Raw genomic sequence first — 9,549 nt, forward strand, 5'->3', positions numbered from 1 at the left:
ATAACTGCATAGTGCATGCTGAGATAAGAGGCAGTGGTCGCTCCAATCACTGCCTCTTCTGATGTCTCGTGGCCTCTTCCCTTCTGTGTCTAAATGTTCCTCTCCTCTCTTTCTCTCTCTCTCTCTTTTTTTTTTTGAGACAGAGTCTCGCTTTGTCGCCCAGGCTGGAGTGCAGTGGCGCAATCTCAGCTCACTGCAACCTCCGCCTCTCGGGTTCAAGCAATTCTCCTGCCTCATCCTCCCGAGTAGCTGGGAGTACAGGTGTGCACCACCACATCCGGCATATTTTTGTATTTTAGTAGAGACAGGGTTTCATCATGTTGGTCAGGCTGGTCTCGAACTCCAGATTTCAAGTGATCCACCTTCCTTGGCCTACCAAAGTGCTGGGATTACAGGTATGAGCCACCATGCCTGGCTGGATTTTTCGAGATGCCTCAAATCCAGACTTCTCCATTGAAAATATTTTGAATTTTTATTTTATTATTATTTCTTTTAGACAGAGTCTCACTCTGTTGTCCAGGCTGGAGTGCAGTGGTACCATCATGGCTCACTGCAGCCTTGACCTTCTGGGCTCAAGCGGATCCTCCCGCTTCGGCCTCCCAAAGTGCTGGAATTACAGGTGTGAGCCACCACAGCTTGCCTTGATTTTTTTTTTTTTTTGAAAGTGGGTCTCACTGTGTCACCCAAGCTGGAGTGCAGTGGCACGATTTCAGCTCTTTGCATCCTCTGCCTCCCAGGTTCAAGCAATTCTCATGCCTCAGGCTCCAGAGTAGCTGGGACCACAGGCGTGCACCACCACACCTGGCTTATTTTTTGTATTTTTGGTAAAGACAGGGTTTTACCATTTTGCCTAAGCTGGTCCCGAACTCCTGGGCTCAAGTGATCCTCCCACCTTGGCCTCCCGGAGTGCTGGGATTACAGGTGTGAGCCACCGCGCCTGGCCTCGTGCCTTGATTTTTTTAAAGTCAAAGTCACCAGCAAGCCATGAACATTCTCTCTCTTCTTAAGGAAGAAAGGGACCAGGGGTGGTGGCCTAGGCAACATAGGGAGACCCCGTCTTTACAAATAATATATATATATTAAAAAAAAACTAGCTGGGTGGGGTGGTGCATGGCTGTGGTCCCAGCTACTAGGGAGGCTGAGCTGGGAGGATCCCTTGAGCCTAGGAGCTGGAGGCTGGACTGAGCTATGATGGAGCCACTGTACTCCAGCCTGGGCAACAGAGTGAGACCTTGTCAAAAATAAAAAATAAAAAAATAAAAAATAAAAATAAATAAAAAAAGGAAGGAAGGAAAGGTCTCCTTCACCGGATGTGAACCCTTTTCCCAAATCTTGTGCTGTGTTTCTCAGCCCCCACAGGCAGCCGAAATATGTCATCGCCCACCCACTGCTTCCTGTCTGTGTTAGATTTTTGGGAGCTGCCATAACAAATCATCACCAGCTTGCTGGTTTAAAACAACAAGAATTTATTCTTTTTTTTTTTTGAGACACAGTCTCCCTCTGTCACCCAGGCTGGAGGGCAGTGGGGCGATCTTGGCTCACTGCAACCACTGCCTCCCAGGCTCAAGCGATTCTTCTGCCTCAGACTTCTGAGTAGCTGGGATTATAGGCATGTGACACCATGCCCGGCTAATTTTTGTATTTTTAGTAGAGACAGGGTTTCGCCATGTTGGTCAGGCTGGTCTCAAACTCCCGACCTCAGGTGCTCCGCCCGCCTTGGCCTCCCAAAGTGTTGGAATTACAGGCGTCAGCCACCACGCCCAGCCCCCTAAAATTTATTCTTTCACTGTTCTGGATGCCAGAAGTGTGAAATCAAGGTGTCAACAGAGCCGTGCTGCCCCCAAAGGCTCTGGGGAAGGTTCCTTCCTTGCCTCTTCCAACTTCTGGTGGCCCCTGGTGGTCGCTGGATTGTGGCCACGTCACTCCAATCACTGCCTCTTCCATCATTTTGTGGCCTTCTCCTCTCTGTCTGTGTCCAAATGTTCCTCTCCTGTCTCTCTTTCTCTCTCTCATTTTTTTTTGAGACAGAGTCTCACTCTATCACACAGGCTGGAGTGCAATGGTGCAATCTCAGCTCACTGCAACCTCTGCCTCCTGGGTTCAAGTGATTCTCCTTCCTCAGCCTCCCTAGTAGCCTGGCGTACAGGCGCCCGCCACCACACCCAGCTAATTTTTCTATTTTTAATAGAGACAGGGTTTTGCCATGTTAGCCAGGCTGACCTCAAACTCCTGGCCTCAAAATCCACCCACCTCGCTCTCCCAAAGCACTGGGTATTACAGGCATGAGCCACCACACCCGGCCTCCTTTTTTTTTTTTTTTTTTTTTTGAGATAGAGTCTTGCTCTGGCACCCAGGCTGGAGGGCAGTGGTGCAATCTCGGCTCACTGCAAGTTCTGCCTCCTGGGTTCACACCATTCTCCTGCCTCAGCTTCCCTAGTAGCTGGGACTACAGGCGCCCGCCACCATGCCTGGCTAATTTTTTTTGTATTTTTAGTAGAGACGGGGTTTCACCGTGTTAGCCAGGATGGTCTCCATCTCCTGATCTTGTGATCCGCCCGCCTTGGCCTCCCAAAGTGCTGGAATTACAGGTGTGAGCCACAGAGCCTGGTCTTTTTTTTTTTTTTTTTTTTTAACCAACAACCTTATTTATTTATTTTTGAGACAAGGTCTTGCTCTGTTGCCCAGGATGGAATGCAGTGGCACCATCATACTTCATTGCAGCCTCGACTTCCCGGGCTCAAGACATCCTCCCGACTCTGCCTCTAGAGTGGCTAGTACTACAGATACACGCCACCATACCTGGCTAATTTTTATTTTTGTAGAGACAGGGTCTCGATATGTTGCCCAGGCTGGTCTTGAACTCCTGGCCTCAAGCCTCCTGTCTCCTCTGGTCTTGCCCTCCCAAAGTGCTGGGATTACAGGCATGAGCCACCACCCCTAACCCCTCTCCTATGTCTTATAAAGACACCAGATATTGACCAGATATTGGATTTAGGACCTGACCTAAATCTAGGCTGACTTCATCTCAAGATGTTTAACCAATGACATCTGCAAAGACCCTGTTTTCAGATAAGGTCTCATCTGAGGCTCCAGATGGATATGAATTTTGTGGTGACATGACTTAACCCACTGTGGTGCCCACGGTAACCAGAGCTGGACATGAAGTTCTACAGGAACTGCAAGAACATTAGCAGGTACTGGGCCGAGTCATTTCCTTCTCTTCCCACCAGGAGGCCTTGTAGTCCTGTTCCTTTTACAACATTTATTTCTTTTCTACTGTGGCAAAATATATACAACTTAAAATTTTGTCATTTTAACCATTTTAAGTGTACAGTTCAGGCCGGGTGTGGTGGCTCACACCTGTAATCCCAGCACTTTAGGAGGCCGAGGCGGGCGGATCACTTGAGGTCGGGAGTTTGAGACCAGCCTGGGCAACATGGTGAAACCCCGTCTCTACTAAAATTACAAAAATTAGCCGGGCATGGTGGCACGCTCCTGTAGTCCCAGGTACTCAGGAGGCTGAGGCAGGAGAGTTGCTTGAACCCAGTAGGTGGAGGTTGCAGGGAGCTGAGATCGCAAGATCACACCACTGCACTCCAGCCTTGGCAACAGAGCAAGACTTTGTCTCAAAAAAAAAAAAGAAAAGTACAGTTCAGCAGCATTAAGCACATTCACATCGCTGTGCAGCCATCACCACCATCCATCTCCAGAACTTTCTCATCTTTCCAAACTGAAACTCTGTCCCCATGAAACACTCACTCCCCACGCTCCTCTCCATTCCCTGGTACCCACCATTCTGTTTTCTGTCTTTATGAATTTGATGACTCTAGGGACCTCAAATGAGTGGAATCATGCAGTATTTGTCTTTTTTTTTTTTTTTTTTTTGAGACAGAGTTCGCTTTGTCGCCCAGGCTGGAGTGCAGTGGCGTGATCTCGGCTCACTGCAAACTCCGCCTCCCGGGTTCACATGATTCTCCTGCCTCAGCCTCCCAAGTAGCCAGGATTACAGGCGCCTGCCACCACATACAGCTAATTTTTGTATTTTTAGTAGAGACGGGGTTTCACCATGTTGGCCAGGCTCCAAACTCCTGACCTCAAGTGATCTGCCAGCCTTGGCCTCCCAAAGTGCTGGGATTATAGGCATGAGCCACCACGCCTGGCTCCCGTTGTCAATTCTTTTAGTTAAGAATTTGAGCAGGTGTGGTGGCTCATGCCTGTAATCCCAGGATTTTGGGAGGCCGAGGCAGCCAGATCACTTGAGTCCAGGAGTTCAAGACCATTGCTAGAGCCTGTCTCTACCAAAAACGGAAAAAAAAAAAAAAAAAAAAAAAAGGCAGGCGTGGTGGTGTGTGCCTGTAGTCTCAGCTGCTCAGGAGGCTGAGGCGGGAGGATCACTTGAGCCCTGGAGTTTGAAGCTACAATGAACTATGATCGCATCACTGCACTCCAGCCTGAGCAACAAAGTGAGATCCAGTCTGCAAAAAAGCAACAAAGATTTCTGCATTCATTTTCTCAGCTTTTGAGCATCTTTTCCTCTAGTTGGACAATCTTATACTTAATCAGCTACTAATACTTTCAAAGGGCATTTAAGGCCGGGCACGATGGCTCACGGCTGTAATCCCAGCACTTTGGGAGGCCGAGGCAGGTGGATCACCTGAGGTCAGGAGATCGAGACCAGTCTGGCCAGCATGGTGAAACCCTGTCTCTACGAAAAATACAAAAATTAGCTGGGCGTGGTGGGGCATGCCTGTAGTCCCAGCTACTGGGGAGGCCGAGGCAGGAGAATCGCTTGAACCCAGGAAGTGAAGGTTGCAATGAGCTGAGATTGCACCACTGCCCTCGGCCTGGGCAACAGAGTGAGACTTCGTCTAAAAAAAAACCAAAAAAACAAAAACAAAGGGCACTTAAGTTGTTGTTTCCAATCATTCACAAGTCAAGCGAGGCTTAAGAGCAGGCGTTAGCAAAACTACATTCTGCCACCCATTTTTGTAAATAACAAAACCATCTCATATTATAAATAACATTTTATTTTGACAGAGTCACACTTGTTCATTTACATATATTTACATATTGTCCATTTACATATTTTCTATGGCTGCAATAGCAGAGTCTCAACAGAGACGGTATGGTCCGCAAAGCTGAAAATATTTACTTTCTGGCTCTTTCCAGAAAAATCTGCCAGCTCTTGGCCTATGTGCATTTGAATAAATCTGTAGTAGGAATTCCTAGAAGGAGAAACATTCCCCACAAAGTTTTAAAAGTCCATTTGCGGTTGTTACAGGTCCGCCTGTAATAAAATCTCCAAAAGCTATTTATGAGGTCCTTTTTTTTTTTTTTGAGACAGAGTCTCACTGTGTTGCCGAGGCTGGCATGTGCAGTGGCAAGACCTCGGCTCAACGCAACCTCTGCCTCCCGGGTTCAAGCGATTCTCCTGCCTCAGCCTCCTGAGTAGCTGAGATTACAGGCATGCACCACCATGCCCGGCTAATTTTTGCATTTTTGGTAGAGACGGGGTTTCACCATGTTGGCCAGGCTGGTGTCAAACTCCTGACCTCAAGTGATCCGCCTGCCTTGGCCTCCCAAAGTGCTGAGATTACAAGCGTGAGCCACTGCACCTGGCCAACCTTTTCAATGTGTTTAAGTGAGATACTTGAGGAATATGGGATGGGAACAGTCTTGGCCACCCTGGGACCAGCTGCCCAGACAACAGAGGGAATTAGAACCCGATCCCCCGTGCTAACAAGAACAGAAGCCCCCTCGAGATGTGTCACCTGCATGCACTGGTCTGGGGCCACTCGCTGCTTCCTGAACTCTCATCAGGACCCTCCAGTCCTCCTAACCCTTCAAGGTTGATACCCCTGAGACCCTCCCTTCTCATCACTGCCTGGGTATACCTTATATACTAAATACTTTTAATATTATCAAGGATCTTGGCTGGGTGTGGTGGCTCATACCTGTAATCCCAGCGCTTTGAGAGGCTAAGTCAGGAGGACTGCTTGAGCCCAGGAGTTCGAGACCAATCTGGGAAACATAACGAGACCCCTGTCTCCACAAAAAATAAAAAAAATTAGCCGGGCATGGTGGCACGTGCCATTGGTCCCAGCTACTCTAAAGGCCGAAGCGAGAGGATCGCTTGAGCCCAGGAGGGCGAGCTTGCAGGGAGCTGAGGTCACACTACTGTACTTCCAGCCTGGGAGACAAAGCAAGACCCTGTCTCAAAAAACAAACAAACAAACAAAAACCCATCTCTTGGTTCTCCTTAATTTCACTCCCCTCTTTTCCAGCCAGAAGCTAAGGTAGCTGAAGGGGTAGAAATTGCAGATCTTTCTTTATGTAGCAAGAGAGAGGAACTGGGAAAGCAGTGAGTGTCCCTGTAGGACAGGGGTCTTCTTATTTTATTTTATTTTATTTTTTTGAGACAGAGTCTCGCTTTGTTGCCCAGGCTGGAGTGCAGTGGTGCGGTCTCAGCTCACTGCAACCTCCATCTCCCCAGCTCAAGCAATTCTCCTGCCTCAGCCTTCTGAGTAGCTGGGATTACAGGTGCCCACCTGTAATTAACCGCACCCAGCTAATTTTGTAGTTTTAGTAGAGACGGGGCTTCCCCATGTTGGCCAAGGCTGGTCTTGAACTCCTGACCTCAGGTGATCCACCCGCCTCGGCCTCCCAAAGTGCTGGGATTACAGGTGTGAACCACCGTGCCTGGCCTGACAGGGGTCTTCTGATCACTCCTCAGTGCCTCCCAACCCACCATACAGAGCACAAAGTGTTAACCCTAAGGCAGAATGTGAACATGGGGAAACAAATGCAATTTTAAAAAACAACCAGCCAAACAAAAAAATCCCTAATGGTGGAAATGCTGTTTGTTTTTTTTTTCATTTGGTAGCAATGATTACCATCATGCTCCTCTCCTGCCACAATGACGTCAGCCCCTGATGCTGAAACTTGGTGACACTTCTGTGCTTGTCCCCAGTGAGGGCTGAGGTGCACAACCTGGGAACTCCTAGAACAAGTGACTGATGCCAAAGGTATGGACCAGCCTCTGCAAGGACAGACACCTTTCTTTTGTGTGTCCCAGACTTTTTTTTTGGATGGTGGATTCTGATTTGCCTCCTTCCCCAACGATGGCTATTAAAATACCTGAAACCATAAAATGCCCCTTTGTCAAGGATGGATCTAGGTTTTGTGAGGCGTAAACAGACAAATACATTTCTGCCGCAAAGTTTACATGAACAAGTGAGCAGGCAAACCTGTTGCCGTGCTCCTCTCTGACCTTGAAGGGTGGGCGCAAGCTCAGGTCTCATTCATTCACTATTTGTTGTTCAGTGCTCCCAAACACCCAATTGTTGCCCTTGACAACAAACACATGAATTTAAGAAGAGGAGTTCAGGCCAGGCACGGTGGCTCACGCCTGTAATTCCAGCACTTTGGGAGGCCGAGGGGGGTGGATCACTTGAGATCAGGAGTTTGAGACCAGCCTGGCCAACGTGGTGAAACCCCATCTCTACTAAAAATACAAAAATTAGCCGGGCGTGGTGGCGTTGCGCCTGTAATCCCAGCTACTCAGGATCCTGAGGCAGGAGAATTGCTTGAGCCTGGGAGGCAGAGGTTGCAGTGAGCCGAGATCGCACCACTGCACTCCAGCCTGGGCAACAGAGAAAGACTCCGTCTGAAAATTAAAAAAAAAAAAAAAAAAAAAAGAGGAGAGTTTGTTGACTAATATGGGTCGTTGACATAAATATTCTGTGTGTGATTGTATTCAACACATTTCATTTTTTGGTTAATTGTGATTTTTTTTTTTTTTTTTTTTTTTGAGACGGAATCTCGCTCTGTCGCCCAGGCTGGAGGGCAGTGGCGCGATCTCGGCTCATTGCAAGCTCCACCTCCCGGGTTCACACCATTCTTCTGCCTCAGCCTCCCGAGTAGCTGGGACTACAGGCTCCCGCCACCACGCCCGGCTATTTTTTTTTTTTTTTTTGTATTTTTTTAAGTGGAGACGGGGTTTCACCGTGTTAGCCAGGATGGTCTCGATCTCCTGACCTTGTGATCCGCCCGTCTCGGTCTCCCAAAGTGCTGGCATTACAGGCGTGAGCCACCGCGCCCGGCTGGTTAATTGTGCTTTTAAAAAATATCTCCCATCCCCATAAATATGTACACCTACTATGTGCCCACATAATTAAAAATTAAACAATTTTAATCCCCTAAAAATAAAAAAGGAGACCAAGCATGTGGAGAAATAAATGTCTCAACACACCATAAGGATGTATTGGAGTGGCCCTTCTATTACTTTGACAATGGTATTAAACGTCCTGGCCGGGCGCAGTGGCTCATCCCTGTAATCCCAGCATTTTAGGAGGCCGAGGCAGGAGGATGGCTTGAACCTAGGAGTTAGAGGTCAGCCCAGGCAACATAGCGAGACAGCGTCTCTACAAAAAAAAAAAAAAAAAAAGCAAGTATCTTGCATTTGCAATTCGTCGGATGCCTGCACAGTTCCGTGGGTGTGTGATGTAGGGATCTGGGGCACGGGAAGGTATTCTTGCTTCATTTCCTGACGCTGACGGGCTGGGCGGGGTCCCTGGGGCACCCGGGCACATTTGGACGTGTTTGGCAGGGAGAGTCCTGGCCCAGCCCCGGCACGTAGGGCCGCGCTTCCACGGGCCGCCGCCAGGAGACGCGCGAGGCTGCAGATGCGGCTTTGCAGAGAAGCTGGGAGGGTCGAGGGGCTGGGGCGGTCGAGGGGCGGGGCCGCGTGCAGCCGGCCCAGATTCCTTTCTGGCCAGTTCTTTCCAGGAGCTGCTCCCACGTCTACAGCGCCCTCTGCTACTCACCCAGCTCTCTTGTATCTGAGCCTCATTTTCCCACCGTCCTTTAAGCCCATTTTCCCACTGCTCATTTGCAGCCAAGTTTCCATCTCGCATCTTTGCGTCCCCCTTCTCTGCACCCTCCTTTGCACCCCCATTTTCCTGCTTTCCCTTGAGTCCACATTTCCCAGACCTCCTTTGCCCCCTACATTTTCCAATGCTCTCTTGCATGCCCATTTATCACCCTCTTTTGTGCCCCCATTTCCAGGCCCTCAGCCCCTGGCTCTGACGTTCCTTACTTCAAATGACCTTTTTTTTTTTCTTTTTTTTTTTTTTCCTGAAACGGAGGAGTCTCCCTCTGTCTCCCGGGCTGGAGTGCAGTGATGTGGTCTCGGCTCACTGCAAACTCCGCCTCCCGGGTTCAAGAGATTCTCCTGCCTCAGCCTCCCGAGTAGCTGGGACTGCAGGCACCCGCCACCACAACTGGCTAATTTTTTGTATTTTTAGTAGAGACAGGGTTTCACTGCATTAGCCAGGATGGTCTCGATCTCCTGACCTCGTGATCTACCCACCTCGGCCTCCCAAAGTGCTGGGATTACTGGCGTGAGCCACCGCGCCTGGCTTCAAATGACCTCTTAAATAAAGGTGTGGAAGGACACACTCCTGGCTGTGAACAGCACCCGTGGTCCAGGAGGAGACAGCACTCCTCTGTGAACATCTTGCTTAGTTCTACATGTTCCAAGAAGCAGGC

This window comes from Pan troglodytes, chromosome 20 (assembly GCF_028858775.2).
Source record: "Pan troglodytes isolate AG18354 chromosome 20, NHGRI_mPanTro3-v2.0_pri, whole genome shotgun sequence".
In the NCBI taxonomy this organism is placed as follows: domain Eukaryota; kingdom Metazoa; phylum Chordata; class Mammalia; order Primates; family Hominidae; genus Pan; species Pan troglodytes.